Source organism: Corythoichthys intestinalis, chromosome 1 (assembly GCF_030265065.1).
Source record: "Corythoichthys intestinalis isolate RoL2023-P3 chromosome 1, ASM3026506v1, whole genome shotgun sequence".
In the NCBI taxonomy this organism is placed as follows: domain Eukaryota; kingdom Metazoa; phylum Chordata; class Actinopteri; order Syngnathiformes; family Syngnathidae; genus Corythoichthys; species Corythoichthys intestinalis.
This window is the reverse complement of record NC_080395.1, coordinates 81,240,925-81,258,250: the sequence shown is the minus strand read 5'-3', so window position 1 is coordinate 81,258,250 and position 17,326 is coordinate 81,240,925. Positions and strand designations below refer to the sequence as shown.

The 17,326-nt window shown below is 41.2% G+C and overlaps 2 protein-coding genes across 11 annotated transcripts in view; one reads left to right on the top strand and one right to left on the bottom strand.

Annotated features, from left to right (window-relative positions):
* Positions 1-17,326, bottom strand: part of LOC130919388 (protein-cysteine N-palmitoyltransferase HHAT-like) — a 473,408-nt gene that overhangs the window by 425,732 nt on the left and 30,350 nt on the right. For 5 of the 7 annotated variants that reach the window (XM_057842084.1, XM_057842093.1, XM_057842075.1 and 2 more), the window contains exon 1: positions 12,403-12,642. The exons of the other annotated variants lie outside the window; for them this stretch is intronic. The gene's annotated coding sequence lies outside the window, so the exon portion shown is untranslated. Of the gene's footprint in view, positions 1-12,402; positions 12,643-17,326 lie in introns of those variants that run through there. 7 annotated transcript variants of the gene reach the window in all.
* LOC130919347 (protein-cysteine N-palmitoyltransferase HHAT-like) overlaps positions 12,849-17,326 on the top strand; it is a 359,144-nt gene continuing 354,666 nt past the window's right edge. For all 4 annotated transcript variants that reach the window (XR_009063953.1, XM_057841997.1, XM_057841980.1 and 1 more), the window contains exon 1: positions 12,849-13,070. The gene's annotated coding sequence lies outside the window, so the exon portion shown is untranslated. The remainder of the gene's footprint in view (positions 13,071-17,326) is intronic.

The following is a 17,326-nucleotide window of genomic DNA, read 5'->3' as shown; positions in this document are numbered from 1 at the left end:
CGAGTTATGACTGTTCAAAGTTTTTGGAGAGAAAAATTGTTGACAGTCATTTTCACTTTACTGTTTGGACCCCTCCGCTTCAACAAAACTTCAATTTTTGTCATCAGGCACCTGAAGACAGGTCTTAAGGTTTCCCTTATGCAGGTTTGAGGTAGATTGATTTTTTCCCTTTAGAGGAGGAGTGTGTCCCGTAAAAAAGGGCATTTCCTGTTCCCACTAGGAGGCGCCAGGCACAAATGGTAAATTTTCTATCCAGTCCTGCTCAGGCTGGTATACCTCACACACATGGCAGATTTAAAATAGATTGAACATTGTATGAGGGAGTTATCAGTCATTTTCCGAATTCGGTGTTTTGGCGAAAAAAATGGAAGAATTTGGCGCCCCGCCCAGGTCAGGCCCGTGAATGAAAACACACCATTTTTATAACTTAAGATTTCATATGCCTCATGAACAGTCTCACCAATTTTGAGAATGATCAAACTAATTCCCTAGGTGCCAAGGTGTAAAATGTGCACACTGTAAATCGATAAAAAGTTCACATTCAATCCAAAATACCCGATTTCCTGTAGGATTTGGAATGTGTGTGCAAGAGACTTTTTGGAGCAGTTTTGCACAAAGTTTTGACTCTCCAAATTTCATCACTCTATGTTAGAAAAACCTAAATGGAGAGGCCTTTTTGAAAATTTCAAGGGGGCGCCACTGAGCCATTTTGTTAAATTGTTTCGTAACGTTGCAAGATTATCGAACGTTATCCAAAGCCGCATGTATGTGCAAATTTTGGTGAGTTTTTATGCATATTCAAGCCTCCAAATGTAAACTCTTACTGTGAACCCATGAAAATTTCACATTCGATCCAAAATACCCGATTTCCTGTTGGATTTGGAATATGGGTGCAAGAGACTTTTTGGAGCAGTTTTGCATAAGGTATCTACTCCCCAAATTTCCTTGCTCTATGTTGAAAAAACCCAATAGGAAAGGCCTTTTTTAAAACTTCTTTCTGTCGCCACTAGTTGGCACTGTAGAGTTGATGCAAATGACCCCTACAAGAACCTTCAGGGTATGACTCTCAACAAACACGGAAAGTTTGGCGCAGATATGTTGCATATCTGCCGAGTTATGACTGTTCAAAATTTTTGGCGAGACAAATTGTTGACGGTCATTTTCACTTCCAGTTTGGACCACTCCGCTTCAACGAAACCTCAATATTTTTCATCAGGGACCTGAACACATGTCTTGAGGCTCCCCTGAAACAGGTTTGAGGTCAATAGATTTTTTTCCCTTGGAGGAGGAGCCTGTCTCGTAAAGAAGGCCATTTCCTGTTTCCACTAGGGGCGCCAGGCCTAATGGGTAATATTTCAATGCAGTCATGTTCAGGCTGGGATATCTCATAAACATGCTAAAAATGAAAAAGATTGAACGTTGGATCACGGAGTTTTTAATCATTTTCTGAATTTGGTATTTTGCCTAAAAATGGCCGACTTTGGGACCACGCCCAGGCCAGACCCTTGAATGAAAACACACCATTTTGAAAACTTAAGATCTCATAGGTCTCCTGAATAGTCTGACCAATTTTGAAGACGATCCAACTTTATCCTTCAGCGACAAGGTCTCAAATGTAAATCGATAAAATTTCGCATTTGACCCAAAATTTCCGGCTTCCTGTTGGGTTTGGAATATGGGTGCAAGAGACTTTTTGGAGCAGTTTTGTACAATGTATCGACTCACTAAATTTCATTGTTCTACGTTGAAAAAACCTAATTGGAGAGGCCTTTTTGAAAATTTCAAGGGGGCGCCACTGAGCCATTTTGTTAAATTTGTTTGTAGATTATCAAAATTTACGCAAAGTTGCATGTATGTGCAAATTTTGGTGAGTTTTCGTGCATGTTCAAGCCTCCAAACGTAAACTCCAACTGTGAACCGAAAAAATTTCACATTCGATCCAAAATACCCGATTTCCTGTCGAATTTGGAATATGGGTGCAAGAGGCTTTTTTGAACAGTTAGGCATAAGGTATCTACTCCCCAAATTTCATCGCTCTACGTTGAAAACCTGAGAGGAGAGGCCTTTTTGAAAATTTTAAGGGTCAAGGGGGCGCCACTGAGCCATTTTTTGAAATTTTTTCAAAACGACACAAGATTATCAAATTTTACGTGAATCTGCACGTATGTGCAAATTTTGGTGACTTTTCGTGCATGTTCAGGCCTCCAAATTGGCCATTTTCATTTGCCATGAAAAAAGAAGAAGAATAATAATAATAACTAGGCCTGCAAGCAGGACTGAACGGGCCCTCGCAATCTAGCGCAACTCGGACGTCACGCAACTCGAACTGTGTGCAGGTCAGGGTGGTGGCAGATCCTCCTCTCTAATCATCTCATTAGAACCTAACATGCTCGAAAGTCGCCTCTTACATTACCACACCCAAGAGATAAAAACCCCTATTGGAGAGAGTACTACAAAAAAGGAGCCACTACTGAGCTGTGCAGCCAAGCCCTTATTCAAAACCAAAATTAATCTTCTAACTGGGCCAATTTGACCAAGTGTGCCAAATATTGTGGCTCTATAAGCTGCCTGACTCTCTGGAAAAAAAATATTTCCTTTAAATGGCGAACAAAGGGTCGTCACGGCAACAGACAGACACGTGGACATGGGCCGTAAATAAGTATTTTAATAGGTCTTGAAACTACAATGACCAAACTGAAAAGAACTGGACATGTATTGGAAAAACGAGTGACTTTCTATTGCCACTAGTTGGCGCTGTAGGGTTGATGCAAATGACCCCTACAAGGCACTTCAGGGTATGACTCTCAACAAGCACGGGAAGTTTGTCGCAGATATGTTGTATATCTGCCGAGTTATGACTGTTCAAAGTTTTTAGCGAGACAAATTGTTGACGGTCATTTTCACTTTCCTGTTTGGACCCCTCCGCTTCAACGAAACCTCAATATTTTTCATCAGGCACCTGAACACAGGTCTTAAGGCTTCCCTTATGCAGGTTTGAGGTAGATTGTTTTTTTCCCTTTAGAGGAGGTGTGTGTCCCGTAAAAAAAGGGATTTTCCTGTTCCCACTAGGAGGCGCCAGGCACAAATGGTAAATTTTCAATCCAGTCCTGCTCAGGCTGGTATACCTCACACACATGCCAGATTTAAAATAGATTGAACGTTGTATGAGGGAGTTATCAGTCATTTTCCGAATTTGGTGTTTTGGCGAAAAAATGGCCGACTTTGGCACCCCGCCCAGCTCAGGCCCGTGAATGAAAACACACCATTTTGATAACTTAAGATTTCATATGCCTCGTGAACAGTCTCGCCAATTTTGAGAATGATCAAACTAATTCCCTAGGTGCCAAGGTGTAAAATGTGCACACTGTAAATCGATAAAAATTTCACATTCAATCCAAAATACCCGATTTCCTGTTGGGTTTGGAATACGCATGCAAGAGACTTTTTGGAGCAGTTTTGTACAAGGTATCGACTCTCCGAATTTCATCCCTCTACGTTGAAAAAACCTAAATGGAGAGGCCTTTTTGAAAATTTCAAGGGGGCGCCACTGAGCCATTTTGTTACATGTTTTCGTAACGTTGCAAGATTATTGAACGGTACGCAATGCCACATGTATGTCCAAATTTTTGTGAGTTTTCGTGCATGTTCAAGCCTCCAAATGTAAACTCCTACTGTGAACCGATAAAAATTTCACATTCGATCCAAAATACCCGATTTCCTGTTGGATTTGGAATATGTGTGCAAGAGACTTTTTGGAGCAGTTTTGCATAAGGTATCTACCCCCCAAATTTCCTTGCTCTATGTTGAAAAAACCTAATAGGAAAGGCCTTTTTTAAAACTTCTTTCTGTCGCCACTAGTTGGCACTGTAGAGTTGATGCAAATGACCCCTACAAGAACCTTCAGGGTATGACTCTCAACAAACACGGAAAGTTTGGCGCAGATATGTTGCATATCTGCCGAGTTATGACTGTTCAAAGTTTTTGGCGAGACAAATTGTTGACGGTCATTTTCACTTCCAGTTTGGACCTCTCCGCTTCAACGAAACCTCAATATTTTTCATCAGGCACCTGAACACATGTCTTGAGGCTCCCCTGAAACAGGTTCGAGGTCAATAGATTTTTTTCCCTTGGAGGAGGAGCCTGTCTCGTAAAGAAGGCCATTTCCTGTTTCCACTAGGGGCGCCAGGCCTAATGGGTAATATTTCAATGCAGTCGTGTTCAGGCTGGGATATCTCATAAACATGCTAGAAATGAAAAAGATTGAACGTTGGATCACGGAGTTTTTAATCATTTTCTGAATTTGGTATTTTGCCTAAAAATGGCCAACTTTGGGACCACGCCCAGGCCAGACCCTTGGATGAAAACTCACTATTTTGAAAACTTAAGATCTCATATGTCTCCTGAATACTCTGACCAATTTTGAAGACGATCCAACTATTTTCTTCAGCGACAAGGTCTCAAATGTAAATCGATAAAATTTCACATTTGATCCAAAATTTCCGACTTCCTGTTGGATTTGGAATATAGGTGCAAGAGACTTTTTGGAGCAGTTTTACACAATGTATTGACTCACCAAATTTCATCGTTCTACGTTGAAAAAACCTAATAGGAGAGGCCTTTTTGAAAATTTCAAGGGGGCGCCACTGAGCCTTTTTGTTAATTCTTTTCATAGATTATCAAAATTTACGTAAAGTTGAACATATGTGCAAATTTTGGTGAGTTTTCGTGCATGTTCAAGCCTCCAAATGTGAACTCCAACTGTGAACCGAAAAAATTTCACATTCGATCCAAAATACCCGATTTCCTGTTGGATTTGGAATATGGGTGCAAGAGGCTTTTTTGAACAGTTAGGCATAAGGTATCTACTCCCCAAATTTCATCGCTCTACGTTGAAAACCTGAGAGGAGAGGCCTTTTTGAAAATTTTAAGGGTCAAGGGGGCGCCACTGAGCCATTTTTTGAAATTTTTTCAAAACGACGCAAGATTATCAAATTTTACGCGAATCTGCACGTATGTGCAAATTTTGGTGACTTTTCGTGCATGTTCAGGCCTCCAAATTGGCCATTTTCATTTGCCATGAAAAAAGAATAATAATAATAATAATAACTAGGCCTGCAAGCAGGACTGAACGGGCCCTCGCAATCTAGCGCAACTCGGACTGTGTGCAGGTCAGGGTGGTGGCAGATCCTCCTCTCTAATCATCTCATTAGAACCTAACAAGCTCGAAAGTCGCCTCTTTACATTCACACACCTAACAGATAAAAAAAAACCTAGTGGAGAGAGTACTACAAAAAAGGAGGTACTACTGAGCTGTGCAGCCAAGCCCTTATTCAAAACCAAAATTAATATTCTAACTGGGCCAATTCGACCAAGTGTGCCAAATATTGTGGCTCTATAAGCTGCCTGAGTCTCTGAAAAAAAGTATTTCCTTTAAATGGCGAATAAAGGGTCGTCACGGCAACAGACAGAGACACGTGGACATGGGCCGTAAATAAGTATTTTAATAGGTCTTGAAACTACAATGACCAACCTGAAAAGAACTGGACATGTATTGGAAAAACGAGTGACTTTCTATTGCCACTAGTTGGCGCTGTAGGGTTGATGCAAATGACCCCTACAAGGCCCTTCAGGGTATGACTCTCAACAAGCACGGGAAGTTTGGCGCAGATATGTTGTATATCTGCCGAGTTATGACTGTTCAAAGTTTTTGGAGAGAAAAATTGTTGACAGTCATTTTCACTTTCCTGTTTGGACCCCTCCGCTTCAACGAAACTTCAATATTTTTTATCAGGCACCTGAAGACAGGTCTTAAGGCTTCCCTTATGCAGCTTTGAGGTAGATTGATTTTTTCCCTTTAGAGGAGGAGTGTGTCCCGTAAAAAAAGGGCATTTCCTGTTCCCACTAGGAGGCGCCAAGCACAAATGGTAAATTTTCAATCCAGTCCTGCTCAGGCTGGTATACCTCACACACATGCCAGATTTAAAATAGATTGAACGTTGTATGAGGGAGTTATCAGTCATTTTCCGAATTCGGTGTTTTGGCGAAAAAATGGCCGACTTTGGCACCCCGCCCAGGTCAGGCCCGTGAATGAAAACACACCATTTTGATAACTTAAGATTTCATATGCCTCATGAACAGTCTCGCCAATTTTGAGAATGATCAAACTAATTCCCTAGGTGCCAAGGTGTAAAATGTGCACACTGTAAATCGATAAAAATTTCACATTCAATCCAAAATACCCGATTTCCTGTTGGGTTTGGAATACGCATGCAAGAGACTTTTTGGAGCAGTTTTGTACAAGGTATCGACTCTCCGAATTTCATCCTTCTACGTTGAAAAAACCTAAATAGAGAGGCCTTTTTGAAAATTTCAAGGGGGCGCCACTGAGCCATTTTTTTACATGTTTTTGTAACGTTGCAAGATTATTGAACGTTATCCAAAGCCACATGTATGTCCAAATTTTTGTGAGTTTTCGTGCATGTTCAAGCCTCCAAATGTAAACTCCTACTGTGAACCGATAAAAATTTCACATTCGATCCAAAATACCCGATTTCCTGTTGGATTTGGAATACGGGTGCAAGAGACTTTTTGGAGCAGTTTTGCACAAGGTATCGACTCCCCAAATTTCATCACTCTATGTTAAAAAAACCTAATAGGAAACGCCTTTTTGAAAAATTCAAGGGGGCGCCACTGAGGCATTTTGTTACATTTTTTCGTAACATTGCAAGATTATCGAACGTTATCCAAAGCCGCATGTATGTGCAAATTTTTACGAGTTTTTGTGCATATTCAAGCCTCCAAATGTAAACTCCTACTGTGAACCCATGAAAATTTCACATTCGATCCAAAATACCCGATTTCCTGTTGGATTTGGAATACGGGTGCAAGAGACTTTTTGGAGCAGTTTTGCATAAGGTATGTACTCCCCAAATTTCCTTGCTCTATGTTGAAAAAACCCAATAGGAAAGGCCTTTTTTAAAACTTCTTTCTGTCGCCACTAGTTGGCACTGTAGAGTTGATGCAAATGACCCCTACAAGAACCTTCAGGGTATGACTCTCAACAAACACGGGAAGTTTGGCGCAGATATGTTGTATATCTGCCGAGTTATGACTGTTCAAAGTTTTTTGCGTGACAAATTGTTGACGTTCATTTTCACTTTCCTGTTTGGACCCCTCCGCCTCAACGAAACCTCAATATTTTTCATCAGGCACCTGAACACAGGTCTTAAGGCTCCCCTGATGCAGGTTTGAGGTCAACAGATTTTTTTCCCTTGGAGGAGGAACCTGTCTCGTAAAAAAAGGCATTTCCTGTTCTCACTAGGGGGCGCTAGACCTAATGGGTAATATTTCAATGCACTCGTGTTAAGGGTGGGATACCACACATACATGCCAAATATGAAAAAGATTGAACGTTGTGTCAAGGAACTATTAGTCATTTACTGAATTTGTCATTTTGCCGAAAAAATGGTCGACTTTGGCACCACGCCCAGGTCAGACCCGTGAATGAAAACGCACCATTTTCAAAACTTAAGATTTCATATGTCTCCTGAACAGTCTCACCAATTTTGAAGATGATCCAACTAACTCCCTCTGCGAAAAGGTCTCAAATGTGCACCCTGTGAATCGATAAAAATTTCATATTTGATCCAAAATAACCAATTTCCTGTTGGGTTTGGAATATGCGTGTAAATGCTTTTTTGGAGCGGTTTTAGACAAGGTATAGACCCCCCAAATTTCATTGCTCTACGCTGACATACCCTAATGTTATAGGCCAATTTTAAAATTTCAAGGGGGCGCCACTGAGCCATTTTGTTATATTTTTTTGCAACGTTGCAAAATTATCGAAATTTACAATTTTCCGGACGTATGTGCAAATTTTGGTGACTTTTCGTGCATGTTCAGGCCTCCAAATTGGCCGTTTTCATTTGCCCTGAAAAAAAAAAAAAATAAAAAAAAAAAAAATAATCCTTTGCAAAACAATAGGGCCTTCGCACGCTTAGTGCTCGGGCCCTAATAATAATAATCCTTTGCATTACAATAGGGCCTTCGCACGCCTAGTGCTCGGGCCCTAATAATAATAATAATCCTTTGCATTACAATAGGGCCTTCGCACGCCTAGTGCTCGGGCCCTAATAATAATAATAATAATCCTTTGCAAAACAATAGGGCCTTCGCACGTCTAGTGCTCGGGCCCTAATAATAATCCTTTGCAAAACAATAGGGCCTTCGCACGCTCAGTGCTCGGGCCCTAATAACTAGGCCTGCAAGCAGGACTGAACGGGCCCTCGCAATCTAGCGCAACTCGGACGTCACGCAACTCGGACTGTGTGCAGGTCAGGGTGGTGGCAGATCCTCCTCTCTAATCATCTCATTAGAACCTAACATGCTCGAAAGTCGCCTATTTACATTCCCACACCCAAGAGATAAAAACCCCTATTGGAGAGAGTACTACAAAAAGGGAGCCACTACTGAGCTGTGCAGCCAAGCCCTTATTCAAAACCAAAATTAATCTTCTAACTTGGCCAATTCGACCAAGTGTGCCAAATATTGTGGTTCTATAAGCTGCCTGAGTCTCTGAAAAAAAATATTTCCTTTAAATGGCGAACAAAGGGTCGTCACGGCAACAGACAGAGACACGTGGACATGGGCCGTAAAAAAGTATTTTAATAGGTCTTGAAACTACAATGACCAACATGAAAAGAACTGGACATGTTTTGGAAAAACGAGTGACTTTCTATCGCCACTAGTTGGCGCTGTAGGGTTGATGCAAATGACCCCTACAAGGCCCTTCAGAGTATGACTCTAAACAAGCACGGGAAGTTTGGCGCAGATATCTTGTATATCTGCCGAGTTATGACTGTTCAAAGTTTTTGGAGAGAAAAATTGTTGACAGTCATTTTCACTTTCCTGTTTGGACCCCTCCGCTTCAACGAAACTTCAATATTTTTCATCAGGCACCTGAAGACAGGTCTTAAGGTTTCCCTTATGCAGGTTTGAGGTAGATTGATTTTTTCCCTTTAGAGGAGGAGTGTGTCCCGTAAAAAGGGCATTTCCTGTTCCCACTAGGAGGCGCCAGGACAAATGGTAAATTTTCAATCCAGTCCTGCTCAGGCTGGTATACCTCACACACATGCCAGATTTAAAATAGATTTAACGTTGTATGAGGGTGTTATCAGTCATTTTCCGAATTCGGTGTTTTGGCGAAAAAATGGAAGAATTTGGCGCCCCGCCCAGGTCAGGCCCGTGAATGAAAACACACCATTTTTATAACTTAAGATTTCATATGCCTCATGAACAGTCTCGCTAATTTTGAGAATGATCAAACTAATTCCCTAGGTGCCAAGGTGTAAAATGTGCACACTGTAAATCGATAAAAAGTTCACATTCAATCCAAAATACCCGATTTCCTGTAGGATTTGGAATGTGTGTGCAAGAGACTTTTTGGAGCAGTTTTGCACAAAGTTTTGACTCTCCAAATTTCATCACTCTATGTTAGAAAAACCTAAATGGAGAGGCCTTTTTGAAAATTTCAAGGGGGCGCCACTGAGCCATTTTGTTAAATTTTTTCGTAACGTTGCAAGGTTATCGAACGTTATCCAAAGCCGCATGTATGTGCAAATTTTGGTGAGTTTTTATGCATATTCAAGCCTCCAAATGTAAACTCTTACTGTGAACCCATGAAAATTTCACATTCGACCCAAAATACCCGATTTCCTGTTGGATTTGGAATATGGGTGCAAGAGACTTTTTGGAGCAGTTTTGCATAAGGTATCTACTCCCCAAATTGCCTTGCTCTATGTTGAAAAAACCCAATAGGAAAGGCCTTTTTTAAAACTTCTTTCTGTCGCCACTAGTTGGCACTGTAGAGTTGATGCAAATGACCCCTACAAGAACCTTCAGGGTATGACTCTCAACAAACACGGAAATTTTGGCGCAGATATGTTGCATATCTGCCGAGTTATGACTGTTCAAAATTTTTGGCGAGACAAATTGTTGACGGTCATTTTCACTTCCAGTTTGGACCTCTCCGCTTCAACGAAACCTCAATATTTTTCATCAGGCACCTGAACACATGTCTTGAGGCTCCCCTGAAACAGGTTTGAGGTCAATAGATTTTTTTCCCTTGGAGGAGGAGCCTGTCTCGTAAAGAAGGCCATTTCCTGTTCCCACTAGGGGGCGCCAGGCCTAATGGGTAATATTTCAATGCAGTCGTGTTCAGGCTGGGATATCTCATATACATGCTAGAAATGAAAAAGATTGAACGTTGTATCACGGAGTTTTTAATCTTTTTCTGAATTTGGTATTTTGCCCAAAAATGGCCGACTTTGGGACCACGCCCAGGTCAGACCCTTGAGTGAAAACTCACCATTTTGAAAACTTAAGATCTAATATGTCTCCTGAATAGTCTGACCAATTTTGAAGACGATCCAACTATTTTCTTCAGCGACAAGGTCTCAAATGTAAATCGATAAAATTTCACATTTGAGCCAAAATTTCCGGCTTCCTGTTGGGTTTGGAATATGGGTGCAAGAGACTTTTTGGAGCAGTTTTGCACAATGTATCGACTCGCCAAATTTCATCGTTCTACGTTGAAAAAACCTAATAGGAAAGGCCTTTTTGAAAATTTCAAGGGGGCGCCACTGAGCCATTTTGTTAAATTTTTTTGTAGATTATCAAAATTTACGCAAAGTTGCATGTATGTGCAAATTTTGGTGAGTTTTCGTGCATGTTCAGGCCTCCAAATGTAAACTCCAACTGTGAACCGATAAAAATTTCACATTTGATCCAAAATATCCGATTTCCTGTTGGATTTGGAATATGGGTGCAAGAGGCTTTTTTGAACAGTTAGGCATAAGGTATCTACTCCCCAAATTTCATTGCTCTACGTTGAAAACCTGAGAGGAGAGGCACGAAATTATCAGCAACAATTTCCGGATCGCAACATATAATCAATCAGGATCGCAACGGATACTGCTTATCATCAATTACAGTATCACATGGAAATTTCGTAACAAGTTATTTTATACGAAGTGATCGAGATCACACTTTCATGGAAGATGAAAGAAACTTCGTAACAGGTTCGCAGTGAGTAGAATAACAGGCACACTTTTGCTATAATAGACAATGTTTATTGAATAGAAATTGTAAATAGATGAAAACAAAAGAGCTACACAAAGCAGTTAACTACGCAAAGCAGTTAACGGTTACAAAGCTTAACGGTTCACAAAGCAGTTAACTACACAAAGCAATTAACGGTTCAGTTCTTGATATTCAATGGCGCTAGATATGGATTAGTTGTCGAAGCTAACACAGATATCTTCACACCAAAGCGCAATGAGTTCCTTTTATGATATTGAAATCAAGCTCTTACCGTGTCGACAATGAACGGAGGGCCACACAACATTCCTGGTTTGAGCAAAAGGAAACTCCGGGCGAGCGACTACGCGTGAATCCTACGATCCCGACCCTCTAGACCTCCTAAAAGATCTTAAAGTCCCTCAGTGCAGTCTCTTTTTATAGGCAGATGTCACGTCACCTCAGGAGACACCCTGCCTGTCCAATCATGGTTAGGCTCTTTGTTTTCGTGTCCAATCAGGGTTAGGCTCATCATTGTTGTGTAACAATGGTGGAATAACTTACGGTGACGTGTATTGAATAATGGTGGAACCAGTGCGGGTCACAAAAAGGTCACGGGATTTTACGAAATTTCCGGGTCGCCAAAAAGCCTCAAAACAACCCTGACACTGCTTATGATCAATCACAGTATCACCGAAAATGAACAGCAGCGAGGCTGATACCCAATCACCAGGCTACAACGGGTTACTCTGTCTGTTATATCCAATCAGACAAGCATTCTTTGAGTAGACACTGCTTATAGTCAATTACAGTGTCAAATAATAGTAGATACTGCTTATAATCAATTACAGTATCAAATAATGTCGGCGACTTACAGGGAAATTTCGTAGCGGGTTTCGTAACTACTAGGTTTTTTACGAAGTGATCGAGATCACACTTTCATGGAAGATGAAAGAAACTTCGTAACAGGTTCGCAGTGAGTAGAATAACAGGCACACTTTTGCTTATTAGCAATGTTTATTGAATAGAAATTGTAAATGAAATGAATAAATGAAGCTTAATTGATTACAATCCCACAAAAGCAAGCAGAAACGAAATCAAGAATAACTCTTAATTGATTACAGTCCCACAAAAGCAAGCAAAGACAAAACTCGAGAATAACTACAACGTTAGGTCTGAATTGTCAAAAACCCTTACAAAGCAGTTAAAAACACACAATCACACATAACAATAGCGCTAGATATGGATTAGTTGTCGAAGCTAACACAGATATCTTAACACCAAAGCGCAATGAGTTCCTTTATGATATTGAAATCAAGCTCTTACCGTGTCGACAATGAACGGAGGGCCACACAACGTTCCTGGCTTGAGCAAAAGGAAACTCCGGGCGAGCGACTACGCGTGAAGTCCTACAACCGACCCTAAAGTGTGCCCAGAAAAGTCCGCTCTTATATGCCTAGGTCACGTGAGAACAGAGGGGCCAACCCCTGATCTCAGGAGACACACTGCCTGTCCAATCATAATTAGGCTCTTTATTGTCGTGTCCAATCATGGTTAGGCGCTTTATTGTTGAACAATGATGGAATAAGGAAGGAACCCATGGTGCTTTAGTACACAGTCGTACTTTGTTATATATATACTTTGTTATATATACGTGCATTAAATAATGGTGGAACCAGTGCGGGTCACAAAAAGGTCGACGACTGGTACTAAAGCACCATGGGTTCCTTCCTTATTCCATCATTGTTCAACAATAAAGCGCCTAACCATGATTGGACACGACAATAAAGAGCCTAATTATGATTGGACAGGCAGTGTGTCTCCTGAGATCAGGGGTTGGCCCCTCTGTTCTCACGTGACCTAGGCATATAAGAGCGGACTTTTCTGGGCACACTTTAGGGTCGGTTGTAGGACTTCACGCGTAGTCGCTCGCCCGGAGTTTCCTTTTGCTCAAGCCAGGAACGTTGTGTGGCCCTCCGTTCATTGTCGACACGGTAAGAGCTTGATTTCAATATCATAAAGGAACTCATTGCGCTTTGGTGTTAAGATATCTGTGTTAGCTTCGACAACTAATCCATATCTAGCGCCATTGTAATGTGTAACTGATATGCTGAACCGTTAACTGCTTTGTGTAGCTAACTGAACTGATAACCGTTAACTGGTTTGTGTAGTTGACTGAACTGATATGTGTAACCGTTAACTGTCGAGTTTTGTCTTTGCTTGCTTTTGTGGGACTGTAATCGATTAAGCTTTAATTTCTCCTGTTATCCTATCAATTAAGCTTCATTTATTCATTTCATTTACAATTTCTATTCAATAAACATTGCAAATAAGCAAAAGTGTGCCTGTTATTCTACTCACTGCGAACCTGTTACGAAGTTTCTTTCATCTTCCATGAAAGTGTGATCTCGATCACTTCGTATAAAAAACTGATTATACGAAATTTGCTTGTTTGACGCTGCAATTGATTATGAGCAGTGTCAGGGTTGCCATTTTGGCGACATTTTAGCTATCTCGAAATTGTTGCTGCTAATTTCGTAAAACATTTTGGCTGAGCCATTTTTTGACATTTTTTCAAAACGACACAAGATTATCGAATTTTACGCAAAGCCGCACGTATGTGCAAATTTTGGTGACTTTTCGTGCATGTTCAGGCCTCCAAATTGGCCATTTTCATTTGCCCTGAAAAAAGAATAATAATAATAATAATAATAATAACTAGGCCTGCAAGCAGGACTGAACGGGCCCTCGCAGTTTGGCGCAACTCGGACGCCACGCAAACTCGGACGGTATGCAGGTCGGGGTGGTGGCAGACAGCCCCCTTCTACATCTCCCAAGTTATCAATGTTCAAAATATGTGGAGAGAGAAAATGATGACAGTCATAATCACTTTCCTTTTGGACCCTTCTGCTTTACCCAAACCTCAATAATTTTCATCAGGCACCTGAACACATGTCTTAAGGCTCCCCTGATGCAGGTTTGAGGTGAATAGATTTTTTTTCCTTGGAGGAGGAGCCTGTTTCGTAAAAAAGGCATTTCCTGTTCCCACTAGGGGGCGCTAGGCCTAATGAGTAATATTTCAATGCACTCGTGTTAAGGGTGGGATGCCGCATATACATGCCAGATATGAAAAAGATTGAACGTTGTTTCAAGGAGCTATTAGTCCTTTACTGAATTTGTCATTTTGCCGAAAAAATGGCCGACTTTGGCACCACGCCCAGGTCAGACCCATGAATGAAAACGCACCATTTTGAAAAGTTTAGATTTCATATGTCTCCTGAATTGTCTAACCAATTTTGAAGATGATCCAACTGATTCCCTCTGTGACAAGGTCTCAAATGTGCACCCTGTTAATTGATAAAAATTTCACATTCGATCCAAAATACCCGATTTCCTGTTGGGTTTAGAATATGGGTGCAAGAGACTTTTTGGAGCAGTTTTGCACAAGGTATCGACTCCCCAAATTTCATTGGTCTACGTTAAAAAAAAACTAATAGGAAACGCCTTTTTGAAAAATTCAAGGGGGCGCCACTGAGCCATTTTATTACATTTTTTTGTAACGTTGCAAGATTATCGAAATCCACACAAAGCCGCATGTATGTGCAAAATTTGGTGAGTTTTTGTGCATGTCCAGGCCTCCAAATGTAACCTGTACTAGAAATGGACAGAAATTTCACATTCGATCCAAAATACCCGATTTTCTGTTGGATTTGGAATATGGGTGCAAGAGGCTTTTTTGAGCAGTTAGGCATAAGGTATCTACTCCCCAAATTTCATTGCTCTACGTTGAAAAAACCCAATAGGAAAGGCCTTTTTTAAAACTCCTTTCTGTCTCCACTAGTTGGCACTGTAGAGTTGATGCAAATGACCCCTACAAGAACCTTCAGGGTATGACTCTCAACAAGCATGGGAAGTTTGGCGCAGATATGTTGTATATCTGCTGAGTTATGACTGTTCAAAGTATTTTGCGAGACAAATTGTTGACGGTCATTTTCACTTTCCTGTTTGGACCCCTCCGCCTCAACGAAACCTCAATATTTTTCATCAGGCACCTGAACACAGGTCTTAAGGCTCCCCTGATGCAGGTTTGAGGTCAACAGATTTTTTTCCCTTGGAGGAGGAAACTGTCTCGTAAAAAAAGGCATTTCCTGTTCTCACTAGGGGGCGCTAGGCCTAATGGGTAATATTTCAATGCACTCGTGTTAAGGGTGGGATACCACACATACATGCCAAATATGAAAAAGATTGAACGTTGTGTCAAGGAACTATTAGTCATTTACTGAATTTGTAGTTTTGCTGAAAAAATGGCCGACTTTGGCACCACGCCCAGGTCAGACCCGTGAATGAAAACGCACCATTTTCAAAACTTAAGATTTCATATGTCTCCTGAACAGTCTCACCAATTTTAAAGATGATCCAACTAACTCCCTCGGCGAAAAAGTCTCAAATGTGCACCCTGTAAATCGATAAAAATTTCATATTTGATCCAAAATAACCGATTTCCTGTTGGGTTTGGAATATGGGTGTAAATGCTTTTTTGGAGCGGTTTTGGACAAGGTATAGACCCCCCAAATTTCATTGCTCTACGCTGACAGACCCTAATGTTATAGGCAAATTTTAAAATTTCAAGGGGGCGCCACTGAGCCATTTTGTTATATTTTTTTGCAACGTTGCAAAATTATCGAAATGTACAATTTTCCGCACGTATGTGCAAATTTTGGTGACTTTTCGTGCATGTTCAGGCCTCCAAATTGGCCGTTTTCATTTGCCCTGAAAAAAAAAAATAATAATAATCCTTTGCAAAACAATAGGGCCTTCGCACGCTTAGTGCTCGGGCCCTAAAAATAATAATAATAATAATAATAATAATAATAATCCTTTGCAAAACAATAGGGCCTTCGCACGTCTAGTGCTCGGGCCCTAATAATCCTTTGCAAAACAATAGGGCCTTCGCACGCTCAGTGCTCGGGCCCTAATAATCCTTTGCAAAACAATAGGGCCTTCGCACGCCTAGTGCTCGGGCCCTAATAATAATAATAATCCTTTGCAAAACAATAGGGCCTTCGCACGCTCAGTGCTCGGGCCCTAATAATAATCCTTCGAAGAACAATAGGGCCTTCGCACGCCTAGTGCTCGGGCCCTAATAATAATCCTTTGCAAAACAATAGGGCCTTCGCACGCTTAGTGCTCGGGCCCTAATAATCCTTCAAAGAACAATAGGGCCTCGCACGCTGAGAGTGCTCGGGCCCTAATAACTAGGCCTGCAAGCAGGACTGAACGGACCCCCGCAGTTTGGTGCAACTCGGACACCACGCAAACTCGGACGGCATGCAGGTCGGGGTGGTGGCAGACAGCCCGCCTCTACATCTCCCAAGTTATGACTGTTCAAAATATGTGGAGAGAGAAAATGATGACAGTCATCATCACTTTCCTTTTGGACCCTTCTGCTTTACCCAAACCTCAATAATTTTCATCAGCCATCTCAACACGTCTTAAGGCTTCCCTTATGCAGGTTTGAGGTTGATTGATTTTTTTTTTCCCTTAGAGGAGGAGTGTGTCCCGTAAAAAAGTGCATTTTCTGTTCCCACTAGGAGGTGCCATGCACAATTGGTAATATTTCAATCCAGTCGTGTTCAGGCTGGGATACCTCACACACATGCCAGATTTAAAAGAGATTGAACGTTGTATGTTTGAATTATCAGTAATTTTCCGAATTCGATGTTTTGCCGAAAAAATGGCCGACTTTGGCACCCGGCCCAGGTCAGGCCCGTGAATATAAAAACACCATTTTGATAACTTAAGATTTCATATGCCTCATGAAACGTCTCGCCAATTTTGAGGATGATCAAACTAATTCCCTAGGTGCCAAGGTCTCAAATGTGCACACTGTAAATCGATAAAAAGTTCACATTCAATCCAAAATACCCAATTTCCTGTTGGGTTTGGAATACGCGTGCAAGAGACTTTTTGGAGCAGTTTTGTACAGGGTATCGACTCTCCGAATTTCATCCCTCTACGTTGAAAAAACCTAAATGGAGAGGCCTTTTTGAAAAATTGAAGGGGGCGCAACAGCCATTTTATATGTTTTCGTAACGTTGCAAGATAATCGAACGTTACGTAAAGCTGCATGTATGTGCAAATTTTGGTGAGTTTTCGTGCATGTTCAAGCCTCCAAATGTAAACTCCTACTGTGAACCGATAAAAATTTCACATTCGATCCAAAATACCCAATTTCCTGTTGGATTTGGAA